Here is a 17210-nt window from a genome sequence, read left to right as displayed (position 1 = left end):
CTCTCTCTCTCTCTCTCTCACACACACACACACACACACATACACACATCTTATCACCCATAAATAGGGGTCCAGCATAAAACCAGGCAATTATCACTAAAAGCACTATAAGCCTCTTGTTGCTTTGCACACAGCCAACCCCACTACAATCCCTAAAACCACCTGTAGATCCCAAGCACCACCAAGAGTGAGCAGTGCTAGGTGTGACCCAAACCCACAGAATTTCAAGGGAAAGACAAAGTCCTAGGAGAAACAAACAAGGACACTACAGGGAATTTTTATCTTTTGACACTCTACCTGTAGTAATTAGTAAACACACTCCAATGTCCAGATAAAACCTCACACCGATAGCCTATCTCCCTCAGTTCCAGGTTGCCCAACAAGGCACGTTCAACTTTTAATACAAATGATCAGGCATGCAAGAGGGGAAAAAAGAAAAAATAAACTACTGAGATAGTGGGAACATCAGAACCAGTCTCAGCTGCTGTAGAGACTTTGAGTTTATCAAAGCGGGAATTTAAGCTACAATCAATAGGCCATTAGCATCCTCATGGGAAAAGGAAGCAACATCCAGGGATAGATGGGTAAACCAAGCTGAAATATGGAAATTTGGAATATGGAATCAAAAGTACTGCAACAGAAATGAAGGCATGGGACCAGAGCGATAGTACTGCGGGTAGAGTGTTTGCCTTGCACACAGCCCACCCAGGTTCAATCCCCGGCATCCCCCAAGCACCACCAGGAGTAATACCTGAGTTCAGAGCCAGGAGTAACCCCCGAGAATTGCTGGTGTAACCAAAAAAGCAAAAACAAAAAAAAAAAAAGAAGAAAAGAAAGAAGTACCTTTGATGCAGTAGTCTGAACACAGCCAAGAAAACAGCCAATGAACTTGACATATATTAGTTGAAACTTCCCTAATAAGCAAAGATTAAAAAATAACAAGACTGCCCAGGAACTTTGGGACAAATCCATAAAAGTCATAATATGCCCACAACACAAACACCAGAAGGGCCTGCAGAGAAAGGAATAGAAGGGGAATAAAATGAAGTAATGGCTTTAAATTTCCTGAAATGAAAACCCGAAGATCCAGTAAGCTCATAGAACTTCAACATTTAAGCCCCAAATTCTACACCCTGTAATTCAGTTTCAGGCTGCAGACAATCAAGCTAGAAGCCAGAGGGAGGGGGAAAAAAAGAAACCATCTTCCCTGTTAAATAACAAAGATATCTGTGCTCTAGTCTACAAAACTGGTTCTTATGCCAAGTGATGTGTCAAATGGAAGTTAATAAATGGTGAAGGTATAATTAAGATTCCTAACCAACTAACCTTAATAGGGAGATTATTCTGAGTTTCCAGATGGAGCAAGAGTAATTATATAAGAGCCCTCCAAAGTGAAAGAGGAGAGAGAACCAGACAGATGGCAGCGTGAGAAGGGCTTAGCTCAATGCTGCTGAATTAGAAGGGAGAGAAGAGCCAAGGAAAGCAGACAGCCTTTAGAAACTGCCAAAGCCAAGAAACTTAATTCCCCCTAGAGGATTCAGGAGGGTATGGACTCACCAACACCTTAATTTGGCTCAAAAAGATTCATTCTGAATGAGGATGAATTTTAATTTTTTACAGTATACCAGTGGTGTTTATCTCTAATAGGCATTTTAACAAATTGGAATGAAAGAAATTTTTTGAGTAACATAAAAGATAGCATGGTTCATGATAAAAGAATGTTTACAAAGTGAATTGTCTGACATACAATTCCACTTGCATCCCAAAGTTCTGAGATAGGCTTTTGACCTCCCAACGTGGAAGGTAACATATTTGTATTGCTTGAGTCACTACATTTCTGGCAGTTCATTACACAGAGATGCACAGGTTTATAGTAGAAAATTAGTCATAACTGCTGTTATGATTGATTCCAACATCTATGTTCTTTCAAGGGTTATTGTTTAATCCCTTTCAAGTTGTGTTTTTTTCTGAGCTCTTCACATGCTGAATAGTTTGGGTTCATATTCTATATATTTGAAGTGTTCAGGTCTGAGATTCTGGGTATTATTGAAACCCAAAAGATAAAGTTGTTTTGCTTTTTCTTAAATCAGGCAACTAAGCTAGTTACGGCCACCGTCGTGTCGTTCCAACACACCTTTGGGGGGTTGGAGAAGGGAGGCACCTTCGTTCCAAAGTCTATTCAGTTCTCAAATCCTTTGCTGCGTTGTTCAAATCCCTCCCTTGTGTGGGTCAGCTGAGGGCCAGTCTGGGATGTGAGCAGTGGTCCAACCTGTAGGTCATTCCCAATTGAGGTGCTCCAAGGACAGTGCCAACTCAAGCTCAGCTCAGCACCCGCAAGCTTATCCACCACTCTATGGAACAGCACTTTTGAGTTCATCTCCTCCCTAATTCCCCTCCCTCCAGTTTGACCTTATCTCTAGAGTCCCTATTTTCTTTTCTTTCACCAGAAAAATGGGGCAGTGGCTTCCCGATGCAAGAGAAACCCCACATTGACTTCCCTAGGCTTCCTATCACTGTAGCACTGTCATCCCGTTGCTCATCAATTTGCTCGAGCGGGCATCAGTAACGTCTCCATTGTGAGACTTGTTACTGTTTTTGGCATACCCAATACACCACGGGTAGCTAGCCAGGCTCTGCCGTGCAGATGGGATACATAGAACCTGAAATCAGGCAAAAAACATTTGCACAAAGTTTGACAAAAGCAAACCAAGTGACACATTGGTTTAAAAAAGATCTTTTTAAAATAAAACCTCATTTTCTTTCATTTTCCTTTGGCTTATAAGCTCTTTTGCTATTGTTTTCTATTGAGGGCCATATATGGTGGTGCTCAGGTAGTGCTCCAGGCCACTTCTGACAGTGCTCACAGAACAGGTGCGATGCTGGGGATTGAATCTGGGTTTCCTATCTACGAAGCATGTGCTCCAGCCCATTGAACTATCTGACCCAGATTACAAACACTTAAAGGACATGTCATATGGATGTGATCCCATGTGTGAGAAAGTCTTTCATCTTGAATAGAACACTAATAATTTTTTAATTTAGTCTTAGATTCTTACTGAGACTTGTTGTTACTGTTTTTGGCATATCGAATACGCCACAGGTAGCTTGCCAAGGTTCTGCCATGTGGGCGCGATACTCTCAGTACCTTGCCAGGCTCTCTGAGAGGGGCGGAGGAATCGAACACGGGTCCGCCACATAACAATAAGTCTCACAATGACAGACATTACTGGTGCCCGCTCTAACAAACTGATGAGCAACGGGATGACAGTGACAGTGACAGTCTTAGATTATTGGATACTCAGGTGTAGGTGTTAGCGAAATCTCATGTCTTCTTTATTTGACTTCCCCCAATGGTAACACTTTGTAAAACTATGGTAAAACATCACCAAAGGCCTAGTGACAGTGATAGAATCCAGATTTAGAACTCCCAGTCAGGCAAGACTTCCTCATGTGGCCCCTTTAAGTGATAGCAATTTTCTCTTCTCTCCTTAATCTCTTAGCCCCTGGCAGTCACATCTGTTCCCCATCTTTACATCTTTCCCATTTCAAGAATATTATATAATGGAATCCCATACTGTCATGAATAATGAGCAAAGAAAAACAAAAAATGTGTTTCAGACATTTAAAATGAAGCAGATAGAGATCATTTTTAAAAAGTAGTAGGACTGGAGAGCTTCTACAGTGGGGGAAGCACTGGCTTTGCATCTGGCTGATGCAGGATAAATCCCTGACATCCCATATGGTCCCCAAAGCCAGCCAGGAGTGATCCCTTAGTGCAGAGCCAGGAATAAGTCCTGAGCACAGCCAGGTGTGGCCCCAAGCAAACAAAAATAAGCATTAGTAGCAGAAGCCATGCATTCATGACTTGATTACTCTCCAAACCCAGTGTGTCATTCTTTGAGCAAACTTTTTCAACAGCATACCCTAAGGTCCTAAAGATGTATTAATGTATACACACATTTCAAATACTTATGTGAAGGAGAAATGCAATCTATGTGTGTGTTTAACAAGCATGAAATAGGTATTATACAAGTACACATCCTACATATTTCATACATGTCCTATATAAACCCTCCTCTAGACTGTTTGGGAATCCCCCTCGTTGCTGCAATTCCGAAGCTCCTCTGTAGACACCCAAGTCTCCCCTTGGCCTGACTGGAATGGCGGCATTAGCTACACATCTAGTACCAAATATCTGTTCCTGAACCTTCTTGGCCTTAGGGAACTTTAGGAGGTAGGTGGCATTGCAGTTTTGTCCCCGCACCAAGTTCACTATAACTTCCCCTTCTCTTTCTTGCTATTTGCTTCTGTTAGATGCCTTCCTGGAGAATTCAGGGGTTTTCAAGTGTCCCCTCTCTTTAAAAACAACGTCTAGGGGCTGGAGAGATAGCACAGCGGGTAGGGTGTTTGCCTTGCACGCGGCCGACCCAGGTTCAAATCCCAGCATCCCATATGGTCCCCTGAGCACGGCCAGGGGTAATTCCTGAGTGCAGAGCCAGGAGTAACCCCTGTGCGTTGCCAGGTGTGACCCAAAAAGAAAAAAAAAAACAACGTCTACTTCTCCCTCACCCCTCCCCAGTTCAGCTGCCTAAACATTCTCCCCAGAATCTCTGCTCACTTGCTCACCTGCCATCCCCTCACTGGCTCTCAGGACTGCATCCTCAGCCTCTTTTTCTTCTCACTGAGAGCTCACCCAAGGACATGTTATAGATCCCCATCTCTTGGCTTTCAATTTGATTCTGATGCTTTTAAAATGTTTTTTTCCTGAAGAAGGTCCTTCTGGATATTCAAGTCTGTTGCAATAACATTCCCATTGAACTGCCCTAAAGAGAGACTATTCAGATCTAATTCTGTCTCTTTCTTCCTGACACTATTTTTCATGGTCTGGGAAGTTTCCAACATCACATGGATGCAACCCAGAACAATTCCTGCCTAACCATGCCAGTTCTCCCCCAAACTCAATCACTACTCCAGTGAATTCTATCTCCAATGTGTTGGCTTTTCTCCAGCCTCATTAACAGTGCCTTACTTCAAACCATCACTGCCTCACACTGAACCACTCGATAGGATTGGATGATTCAGTAGTTACTTATTAGGTACCGACAATGTGCCAAAACACACCAAAAATTGAAGACAAACTGGTTTCTGTAGCTCTGAAAAGTGTAAGTCTGTATATTCTATGCAGAGTAACCAGTTCTATCTCTAAAAAGCAGTGATCTTGGTAGTGAATAAGATGTAGAAATTAAAGTGCTGTCTACAGGCATGAAAGATAAAGGATCAAAAGAAGGAACCTGGAGAATTGAGATTGAAAGAAACCCAAGTTAAGGTCTGAGACCCCCACTATTTACTAGTTCAAGTCATTGGCTGAATGTGCTGGATTTGCACTGCTTGTTTGGAGCTGGGAATATGTATCAGACAGAGATGAGAGAGAGACTTCTAAAAGAAGTTGGGTTCGAATTTATCAGGACCTTGTGGGCTGAATGAAGGATTCAGAGCTCATTAATGCTCTCATCAGTGTGAAACCAATTTGAAAAAAAATCAGGACCAGATGAGGATGAAAGAAGACTTCTTTGTTATTGTTAAGTAGGTGGGAGGAGTAGAAAGTAGAAGCAAGATCAATTAAGGAAGACTGGAGAAAAGGGAGAGCAAATGAAACACTGCCCAAACTATGAAAAAAGTAAGAAAACCCTCCGACGAAGGCAGAGAATGAAAAGAGATTTAGTTGGAGTCTCAGAGTTAGAGCAAGTTTTTAGGTAGGATGGTTAACTGTGCCAAATACTCAAGAGGGCGAAAAATCTACCTGCCTCTAAAAATAACTATATTTGTATATAGTCAAGGGGATCCATGCTGAATAGAAAAACCTCTTATTCACTTTTGTCGCTAAGATGACATGCTTGCAGCTTTTGAATTCTTGCCTTGACAAAGGTGAGTATCCACAGTCATGACACTCTCTTCTGGAATTCTGGAAACAGTTTCTGCCTTGGTGTGGTATTTCAAAATCAAGCAAATGCCCCCCCCCCGCCTCTCCCCCCCAAAAAACCTTAAGATTCCCAACAGTAGCAGAAATCCCCAGGTTATGGCGTTCAAAAAGAAAGGTGAGTGTCCAGAAAGAGAGAACATAGGAGAAATAACCATCATGAAGGCAGACAAGTAGGCTTTTGCTCTGTACGCTTTGGCCACTCCTTGGTAACATGCAGAACGGGCTCCTTCCCATACAGCTCATGTGTTTGGGCTTTTCAGAGTTCCATGTATGTTCAATTAGACCTCAGTAGCAAAGGGCCTCCTGGAAGCAGGGACCAAACTGGTGGTGGGAGGGCTCCTGGTTCAGGAGGGCTCCTCAGTGGAGTCCCGTTGGACTCTTGCCCTTGCCCCTCCTCCGGGCCCCTGTGGACACAGCTGGGTCTCAGAAGCTACTTCTATAAAACTTTTTTTCCTGGTGCCCTTCAACGACTCTGGTCTCTAAAGCTCTCCCAGGCATGTGATAACCATTGGGAATGACTATGGGATAACCATTCCCACACACATACATGCCCATACAGCATTCTCTGGTGCCCTTGCTCTCTGGTCTTTTCTGCCTCCCAAGGTTTCATTTCCACCTCTGTTTGCATTTTTAGGCAAATGGTTCCTTCTTTGGGTATTAAATATCCTCGTTTTACAGAAAAAGAATTGTGAAACATTGCCAGAAGAGCAAGAGTAAATTCTTTAGGGAAAGTCATTGTGGTGTGGCTGAAATTTGTTCTCATTCTTAAAACCTGGAATCCCCAAAGTAAGTGACAAAGAGCTAAATGATGGCACTGTTTCTCACACCCATTTTCCCGCAAGGTCACCATTTAAGAAAATAACATAAACTCCTATTGTGGAGTATACACACACACACACAAAAAAAAAAAATCCCCCCCCATCCTTAAAGCATGATTTGGGCTTTAATTTTCTAGTTATTCTACTGCATCCCACCCCATTCTGTTCAATTTTTCGTGCACAAATAAAATCATTTTAGTCGCCACCTAAGGATTCCAATGCACTACTTGAAAATCACCAGCCAGCCTATGCATCCTACTCCTACCTCTGCGGTTACACCTACAGTTAAGCAGTGGGTAGCTCCACAACTATGAAGAACCTCTTCTCCATCATATCAGTGTGTTCTCTCCCGGGAATTAGAACTGCGGTTTCTTGGGTCAGAGCAGTCTTTGCCTTTGATTAAGAAAGGGAAGTTCCCTACTAAGCTTCATTGGTTGGGAAGCTATAATGTCACTTGAGACCACAGTCTCCCCAAGAGAATCATGGACTTGCTACTTGGTGACTCCTGTTCCCTCTCACTCCCCTAGAGACAGAAGCCAGGAGTCAGCGCCCTGGCCTGCTGCAGAGTGGGCACCAGTGATCCCATCCCACAGCCACCAGGCCCCCCTGTTCACATGCAGAGCACTGTCCACTGCCTGTGTCCTTGTTTGTTTGGCTGCCACACAGCATTAGTCAGTTCCATATTGCAGAAGTATCAGAAAATATAGAGGAGAGGGAGCAAAAGGAACCCTTGTCCATAGCTCCTGAGTGTCTGAGAATTGTGAGGCTGGTTCCTCACAATATTTGGGGTGCATTCTTTATCAATTCCTTTCCTTGTTCGCAGCAGCTTACATTATGCCTTCCAGTGGTTTAGAAAAAGACCAACGAGAAGAACCACAGGTCTGAATCCCACTGTAAATTGCATCCATTCCAGGGTGGAAGAGAATTTGGAAGGGCCACCTCTGTGAGAGGGTGGATGGCACTATCACTAAGGGTGGTCCAGAGACATAGTGCAGCCGTCCACCAGATAATCCCTCACCATCATGGGCACTAGTCTTGCTCATGTAGATACATCTGTAAAGATAGAGAATAAGGGCAGCTGCACCAAGATAGAGCTACATCAGGTATATGACACACATAGACATGTAGATTTCTAGAGTTATAGATATGGACATGTGTTGTGTGAATATTCTTTCATTGGAGGCGCAGAGACAAGACAAGTGAGAGGAATGTAGAGAGCGCGGAGGGCCAAGACATTGATCTGGCTTGAGGCAAAGAGCAACTGCCAAAGGCCTCCTTTTATCCTATTTTTTATCAGTTACATCCTAATGACTTCATCACAGAGTAAGACTCACTAACGAGAGCATGAACAGTTATACGATGATCATTCGTCAAAAGAACATGGTGGGGGGCTGGAGCGATAGCACAGTGGGTAGGGTGTTTGCCTTGCACGCGGCCAACCCAGGTTCGATTCCCAGCATCCCATATGGTCCCCCGAGCACCACCAGGAGTGATTCCTGAGTGCATGAGCCAGGAGTAACCCCTGAGCATTGCTGGGTATGACCTCCAAAAGCAAAAAAAAAAAAAATTGGGGTATACATTGTCTCGTCAAAACTATGTTGTCAAAGATATGTTGTAATGATTAAAATGTCAGAGGAAGATATAGAGCTGGACACATAGGCTCTTTGGATTACGTCCCCACATTCTTGTGGTCGGTTACACACAGGGCAAAGAGAAGGCTCATACTGATACTTGAAGGTCAATCCAGATTAAGGATGTGTAAGAGAGGGGGAAACTGCTGCCTGGCACTGCCAAGATAATGTATGACCAGGTGTGAGTATGAGAGCATGCTTTACTCCTCCAGGTCATCCGGACTCATAAGTTTTATCTTGCCCACTTAATGTAGAAGTGGGGCCTCGGTTCTGCTTCCTGCTTGCAGGGCAGCGTCCAGAGTCTCATCCTAATGTCCTGGCTTAGCACCAACAGACGTGTATACACACATGTGTTTACACAGAACACTGTTCAGTCAGTCCCTCTGGACACATCTCCATAAAACTGCATAATCACCAGGACTGTGGCCAGAGCATTTGGAGACTGGCACATAAAAATAACAGTAGATAATGCCTAAGATAATTCATTAACTAACAGGAATGAACGCCTCTGATCCTTCCCCATCCCATCCAAGAAATATCCCTATCTACTACTTCATTGTACAGTCTTGTGACCATTAGAATACTGTGTCCCAGAGTCTTAAGTTGAACCCTGGAAGTCTACTTTCCCTGTGTAAAACTAAGTGGAAATACTTGATTCCACAAATCCTGAACGGTGAGTGCGTGCTCCATGTTGTAATAACCCTGAGTAGCATTGGCTCATGGTTTTCCCATGGGTCATTGAGTTGATCAAGGCTGATATTACTATCCCCATGGAACAAAGAGCGGGGACAGAGAGGCCACAGAACTGGTCCGAGATCACAGCATGAGTAGCTGAGCATAAGTTGTGCTCTAGCCCTCTGTCCATATAGACAGCCCATAGGGATGAGCTTGGGGTTCCAGATATGTTCCACAGTCCTTGGAACTGATGTGCCTGGAAATAAGTGTAGTAAAGAACAGCTTTTTGTTGAAACCACATAGTCCTCATGTGCGCTTTTCAATTATAACATTATTTTGTCTAATGGAGGGATGGTCGGTGTGCAGCCATATTTAGGATGGGGCAAAAGGGTAAATGGTACAAGAGCAGCCTTTAGTATTTTCCTATAGTGTTCATTTTCTCCAATGACTTGGGTGGGGAATTAAAGCTATTGTTAAATAACTTTAGGCATTTTTTCTATCCATCTGAACTTTAAGATACCACAAGGGAAATGCGACCTTGGCATGAGTTTTCCAGACAAAAGACTGCCAAGGAATTTTAATCCCTTAATAAAATATTTTTTTTGTTAGAACCAGAGGCCCTGGAATTTAAAGTTTATTGTTTTTTTAAATTTTTTTTATTAATGAATTACTGTGGGGTACAGATACAGGTTTACATATTCTCGTGCTTGTGTTTCAGTCATATACAGCTTGAGTATCTATTCCTCCACCAGTGCCCGCTCTCCACTGATGACCCCATCATCCCTCCCATCCCCTCCCACTCCGTTCCCCTCCCCACCCCACCTCTTTGGCAGAGCATTCCCCTATGTTCCCTCTCTCCCTTTGGGCATTGTGGTTAGTAATGGAGGTCTTGGCTGGCCAATGTGTTCAGTCTATAGTCTGCTCCGTGCACGCCTCTCCCATCCCGAACGGGTCCTCCCACCACATATTTGCTTGGTATTCCCTTCTCTATCTGAGCTGCCCTTTCCCTCAGCATGTAAGGCTGGTCTCCGATGAACACGGATGCGAAGATCCTCAACCAAATACTAGCAAATAGAATCCAACAACTCATCAAAAAGATTATACATCATGACCAAGTCGGATTCATCCCTGGGATGCAAGGATGGTTTAATATACGCAAATCAGTCAACATAATCCATCACATCAACAAAAGTAAAAATAAAAACCATATGATCATTTCAATAGATGCAGAGAAAGCATTTCACAAGACCCAACATCCATTTATGATGAAAACTCTCACCAAAATGGGCTTTGGAGGAACTTTCCTCAAAATAGTCAAAGCTATCTATCACAAACCCGTGGCAAGCATTATCCTCAATGGAGAACAACTAAGGGCCTTTCCTCTAAGATCAGGGACAAGACAAGAAAGTTTATTCTTTTGTTTGGAGAATGGATGCATTGGGAAGTTTGCGGTAAACTTAGATTCCCCTGGCACACCATGTAGCCCAAGGAAACCCCAGGAAGAGGCTGCCCTGAGCCCATCAGCCCAAGTATCCAGTCTGAGAACAGTGCAGAAAGGAAACAAACCTGTGATCTAGGCAGAACACTAAGAATCCATTCCTGATCATTCCGTCTGAGGTAGGCAGTCAGGTAGGGGAATTTCAGGAAGCCAGGAAAACTAAAATATTTGGAAATTATCCTGCAGCCAGTTCAAGACTGAAGATGCCAACTCAAAGCCTTTGGGCAGGACCCATCAAGAGACCCTGTACAAGAAAAGAGGCCCTGGTAAGATTCTAAATGAAGATCATCAGAATGCAAAGTTATTTCCCTTAGCAACATTCTAGCAAGGACTTTCATCGTCATCGACAAGTATAGAAGAGGCCTAGATATATTCAGCTGCCCAAGGAGGCTTGGAGCCCTCTGTCCCGAATCACACATCTGCACACTGCAGTGTGGGAGTGCAAGTTTCTTTATAATCTCTCTCTTCCCCTTTCTCTCCCCCTCTTTCTCTGTTGTCTCTATCACTGTCTTCTCTGGAAATTCTTTTCGGCATTGAAGACAAGAACCTGGACCCTAGGAAGCACACTGGTGTTCCATTCTTATGCTATACAGAGCAGAACCTTGTTTCAGCCCAAACTCAGGGTTTCCTGAAAGTCTTCATGGGAGGGACCAGCTTCCATGCCACCAACTAAGACCAAGTGGGTCTCAGCTACAGAGTTTCATAGCTGCCTTAGAGAACCAGTGAGGCTTTGGGGTTCTGCTCCTGTAAGGAGCTCAGTCCGGACCACCTGGGCACCCACCTCAGTCGCAGGGGTGAGAGGCACTGTTCCTATTGCAGCCACCTCCTCCCACTCTGGGGCTCCCCTCTGCACCAGCACACGTCCATGAGGAAGGGCTTGATCATGAGAAGATTCCCAGCCTCCTTTGCAGCTTCTTTAAACAGGGAGGCCTGCCGGTCTCACTCTGCCTGTAACATGGGAGGTTAAGTGGTTCTAACTCTGGGCCTCGGTGCAGAGACTACTTCTCCATAGCTACACTCTCCAGTTTCAGCTTTCTTACAAGATAACAGTGAATTGGTGTAGGGGGTAAGGGTAGACAGTCGGGTCCTTTCTTACTTTGCTTTTTCTCATGTCTCTACTTGTTCAGATCCCAGCCTGAAAAAGGAAATCTATTAGAACTCCTCTAGCAGAACCATGAATTTGCTCGGCGACTATGTTTGACCTTTGAGCTTTTTTGTTTACCTGCGTGTTCAACTCTGCAAACATGCAAAGTGAGAAACTATTCACCCCATGGCACCTAGGATGAGAGACTTGTAAAAGTCCGAAGATTGGTTGATATTTGCGTAAGCATGTATGTAGACTGGTGCGTGAGCAGAAGAGAAATGAGGGCCAAAGGCAATGGCTCTAATCCAAAGGTGACCCCTAGCCTGCTTTCTTAAACCTTTATTTAAGCTTTTCTCATTCACTTCCATTCCCTGTGATTTCTTTTCCCTCTCAGTAGCAGAATTGAGTAATTGTGACAGATCAGATTAACTGGGAGTCTAAAGTGTTGACTTATTGGCTCTTGACAAGAACCGCTTGCCGCAGAGACCCAGGATCTCTGTGAGCTAATAGCTGGCTGGATTAGTAAGAATCAAAACTCATGTATTGTCAGGAGAAAAGGAGTTGTCCTTTGCAGAAGAAGAATTATGGGCAATGGCGAGAAGTACTAAGTGTGCATGGTCATTTAAAGAGTACAAAGAGGAGAGTACCTGGAAGGTGGAGAGGTGAGAAACTATGAGGGCAACTCCCGACATAGCTCTTAAAAACACACACAAGAGCACCAAAAAGATAGTACAGGAAGTAAAGTACTTGCCTTGCATGTGGTTGACCCTGGGTTCAATCTCCAGCACCCCATATGGTTCCTTAAGTTGCACCAGGATTGATCTCTGAGTGCATAGTCAGGTGCAAGCCCTGCGAACTGCCAGGTGTGGCCCTATAGTCAAAGCCAAAATCACACACACACACACACACACACACACACACACACACACACACACACACACGAGAGATAAATTTGGGGTGGGGAGGCAGGTCATGAACTCAACTCTAGGCGAGGGGTTGAATGCCAGGCCCTAGTATGTAAGCAGCCTGTTGAGCTATCTCTCTGGTTCCTCAACTTTAAGCTCTCTTATGATGTTAGAGATAATCAGTGGCAAAGAAAGGAGGGTGGGGAAAAAGGTTTGCAGAGGAGAACAGTGCTCACAGGAGGTAGGTTTTGTGTGAAATCCCTCCTGTCTGTGGCATTCTCACTATCCACTGGCCATTTGACCCTTCTGAAAACCTTGATCGCCTTGCCCCACTTTGGGTCAATATAGTTCTGAGAGATCTGATGACTTCTGCAACCTTTGACATCACTAACAAGGCTCTCCAACATTTTGACTTCAACTGTGGTAATAGGAGTGATAGTCTAGGAGTTATTTGAGATATATGTCACTTGAGAATCTCCCAATTTCTGAATGCTGTGGTCACATAAAACACTACACTAAATGTTCATGTAACATAAGGAGAAGACAGCACAGCATGGCCGAAATGTGGATTCTATGCTCTTGGCTCATGTCCAAGGGCACTGGGGTCATCACCTTGTCTGCACTTCTCCTCTGGTGGCTGGGACTTACATTCTAACCTCAAAGACACGTGACTGCACTGAAGGACATTGCAGGGGCTTGGAGACAGATGAGAGTGACATGGTGCCCAGTGCACATTGCACAGAGAGTTCCCTCTAGCCCCAGATAAAGGGACGGGCCTCAACTCGCCCCCACCACAGGAAGCCATTGGCAGATATATTCCTACAGAGCTATAATTTGCTATAGCAGCTTGATTAATATACAGAATCCCAAATCCACCCATTTTAAGTGTACAGTTTGATTGACTGTTGGTTTCATCGTTGGGTTTTGTTTTTCAAAAATCACTTTTAGGACATTTACATTATTCTCCCCCCACCCCTTAAAGATCCCTGGCACCCATGAATGGTCTCATCTCATTCCTGCTTCCAGCCCCAGGCAACCATTAATCTGCTTTCTCTCTGGGTTTTTTTCTGGATGTTTCATATAAATGTCGTCATGCCACATAAGCCCTTTTGTATCAAGCTGTTTTCACTTAATATCAAGTTTTTGAGGTTTCATCTATGTGGTTGTATAAGTCAGTCCTTGATTCTTTTTCTTATGTGGTGGCAGGGGCTCCCGGGGGTCACTCCCAGCAATTCCTGGTCCAACTCCGAAGGCCTGACCATGTGACCAGTCTGTGCTGCCCAGGGCCTTGGTACTGGAGGCCATGCGAGCCACATCCAACAGTGCTGGGGAAGTCCACAGTTTTAGGGATCAAACGGAGGGGGCCTCCACACACAAGGCACAAACCCCAGCCCACTGAGTTCTCTCCCTGACCCTTCGTTCCTTCTCATTACTGATCAATACTGTTATGTGCATTCTTATCATGCATTGCTTATCCATCCATCAGCTGGACCTTCCACGCATTTCGCCGAGAAGGGCTCCAGTTTTCCTTTTTCACCTCTTTCATACACCCCACCCCCACCCACTGACTCTAGAAACCACTAATCCATTGTGTGTATCTGAGACGGTGATGTGTATTTAATTCTGTGTATTCGTGAATCATGCAGCTCTTCGTCTTCCTGACTTACTTAATTGAGCATATTGCCTTCCATATCCATCCACTTTGCCTCAAATGACAGGACTTTTTATGGATAAATATTACTGTGATGATATTAATATATGTATATCTACATATCACATTTTCCTTGTCAGTTTATCTAGTAATGAATACTTGTGAGGGCTCTTATGAATAAAGCTGATAGGAACATTTATCTACAAGTTCTATACGGACATATGTCTTTTTCTTATGTAGGAGTAGAGCTTCTGGGCAAATGGTAATTGTTAACATGTTGAAGAACTGCCAGAATATTCTCTAAAGTGGTCACTTAATTTTATATTCCCACCAGCAATGTCTGAGGGGCCCTATTTCCCTATATTCCCAGTTACACTTGCTATTACTGGTGGAGTTCCTTAAACTAGTGTTGTACGAATATTCATTCAGTCAGAGGCGCTGAGACAGGAATGTGAGAGAGATTATTTTTCACCAAGGACCCAGATTCGCTCAGATCCTGTGAAAAAGGTAGAATGTCCTGAGATATCCTTTTATTACCACCCTAAGGTACACAAAGAAACAGAGAAGTTACAGGAAGATAATGAGGCATTGAGGCATACATTGTTTTGTTATGTCCACAAGCCAGTTAGTTTTGCTTGCCCCCCCCTCAAAAAAATGCACAGCTGTGTTCTGGGGCCACAAGCACCTGGGGTTTGCATATCAAAGACAAGCTCTGTGAGAAGAGGAAGACTGAGTCTTTCAGTATACTAAGATTTAGGTTATTTACTGAAGGCAACTAAAGAGACATTCAGCCTCATCCAAACCAGTCTGGACACACGAATCATGGCTCGCCCATTTTCCCATTTTCTTGGGTCCCTGTGTTCCTGTGAGTTTGTGGGTCAGTCTCCACAGGCTCATCATGACAGTCTAGTCCGGCCCCAGAAAACTAGTATATGTGAAATAGTTTCTTGTGATTTGATTTCTATTTCCCTAATGACTAGTGATGTTGAGAATCTTTTCATGAGCCTATTAGCCCTTTGTTCATTTTTTAAATGCCTATTAATACTCGGTTCATTTTAAAATTGAGCTTGTCTTTTAATCATAACGTTGTAAAAGCAATACGTTCCAGCTACAGGCCTCTAATTGGCTGTGCTTTGCAAATATTTTCTTCCATGATTTAGGCAGTCTGTGTTTTTAATGCTGTCCTTTAAAAGGGACCAGAGAAACGGTACAGCAGGAAGGGCATTTGTAAGATGCCAACCTGGGTTTAATTCCCTACACCCCAAATGGTTCCCCCAAGCCTTTCAAGAGTGATCCTGAGTGCACAGCCAGAAGTTCTGGGCAGGCTGCACATAGCCCCAAAAGAAAATAACAGTAATGGTGTCCTTTGAAATACTAACGTCTTCAATTTCAGTAAAGTAGAATTTCAACCTCTCTCTCTCTCCAGAGTGCTCTGTCAAAACAAAGGTCACAAAGACTACTTTATTTTCTTTCAAAAAGTTTTAGTCTCATATTTAGGGCTACAGTTCACTTTTATATACTTGGTGAGACAGTGTGTAACTGGTTATGCTTGAGGATATCAGTTTTTCAAGTACTATTTGTCAAGAGGCTATTCAGATTAATCTCTGCTCAGATGTATGGGCTTGGTTCCCTCACCCAAAATCAGCCAGCTATAATAAAAGAGTTTGTTTCTGGAATCTGGATTCCCTTACAGTGGTCAGTAAATGTATCTTTCTGGCAGTTTTTCCCGGGCTTAATAACTGTTATTTTTCATATTTTTGAACTGTGAAATATGAATTCTGACATTGGTGTTCTGTTGGGTTTGTTTTGTTTTGTTTTTTAATTACGTGGAGGTTTTTTTTTAATTTATTTAGACACCATGATTTACTACTCAGGCTTGATAACTGTTACTTTGCAGATTTTTTAACTGGGAAATATGAATTTTCTGACATTGGTGTTTTGTTGGGCTTTTTATTTTTTTTAATTACATGGAGATTTTTGTAAACTTTAATCACCGTGATGTACAAAATTGTTCACAAATCAATTGTCTCAGGTATTCAATAGTCCAACATGACCTTCACCACCAGTGTGCCCTTACTTCCACCTATGACCCCAGTTCCCCACCCCCCGCCCAAATCTATGCCTTTAGCAAACACTAATTAATTGACTTCCTATTGTTTATTACAACATATACCCCATAATGTTGTGGCTAAAGTCTGGCCTGAGGATTTACTGAGCTGATAGTGTGAGTTGGGTCTTCTGTGTTATTGTTTTCACTCACTGAGCTCAGTGGGCTTTTACTTAATTTTCCCATTTAATTTTCTTGTTTCTCCTGGGCTGTCAGCATATGTGACTGCATACCTCAGGGGCTTTGGAGCTGGGACGATCCGCTGCAGGCATCTCTCTGAGATCAGCCCTGAAGCTGGGAAGTTCTCTGGCAATAGCAGGAGATGGATGTGTGTGTGTGTGTGTGTGTGTGTGTGTGTGTGTGTGTGTGTGTGTGTGTGTGTGTGTGTGTGTGTGTGTGTGTGTGTGTGTGTGTGTAGCACTGGTCCTTTGGTAGGGTGGCGCCTAGGTCTGCCCCATCCTGCCTATGTGCCACCGGGTCTTCCTGGGGTAACACAGCTGCATTTCTCTGAGGTCAGTCCTGACCCTGAAGCTGGACCTTTTCTCTAGCAATGGTGGGAGTCAAGTGCAGGTGTGACCTTGTCTTTTTTTTTTCTTTTCCAAGATTGTTTGGCTATTCTGAATAGATTCTGAAGTGGGAAATAGAAATTCTTTGACCTTGATTTTGTTGTTTTTATTTTTGGAATTGTTTTAGCTACTCTGGGTCTGAATTTCCACATGGATTTTAGGTTGGCTGGGAAGGAGGAGGAGAAACTGTGCGGGAATTTGAGAAAATTTACACTGAACACAGAAGATCAATTTGGGGAGTTATCTTCACAGTATTAAATCCCCTGAGCATGATTGTGCAGTGCCTCCCCATTTA

General features: G+C 43.6%; 1 protein-coding gene across 5 annotated transcripts in view; it reads left to right on the top strand.

The window, feature by feature from the left end:
- LOC101539053 (NXPE family member 4) overlaps positions 1-17210 on the top strand; it is a 388567-nt gene that overhangs the window by 351667 nt on the left and 19690 nt on the right. The window contains exon 1 of one of the 5 annotated variants that reach the window (XM_055129856.1): positions 10821-10868. The exons of the other annotated variants lie outside the window; for them this stretch is intronic. The gene's annotated coding sequence lies outside the window, so the exon portion shown is untranslated. Of the gene's footprint in view, positions 1-10820; positions 10869-17210 lie in introns of those variants that run through there. 5 annotated transcript variants of the gene reach the window in all.

This window comes from Sorex araneus, chromosome 3, assembly GCF_027595985.1.
Source record: "Sorex araneus isolate mSorAra2 chromosome 3, mSorAra2.pri, whole genome shotgun sequence".
In the NCBI taxonomy this organism is placed as follows: domain Eukaryota; kingdom Metazoa; phylum Chordata; class Mammalia; order Eulipotyphla; family Soricidae; genus Sorex; species Sorex araneus.
Note: the sequence above shows the minus strand (reverse complement) of the source record. Positions and strands in the feature narration are given on the sequence as shown.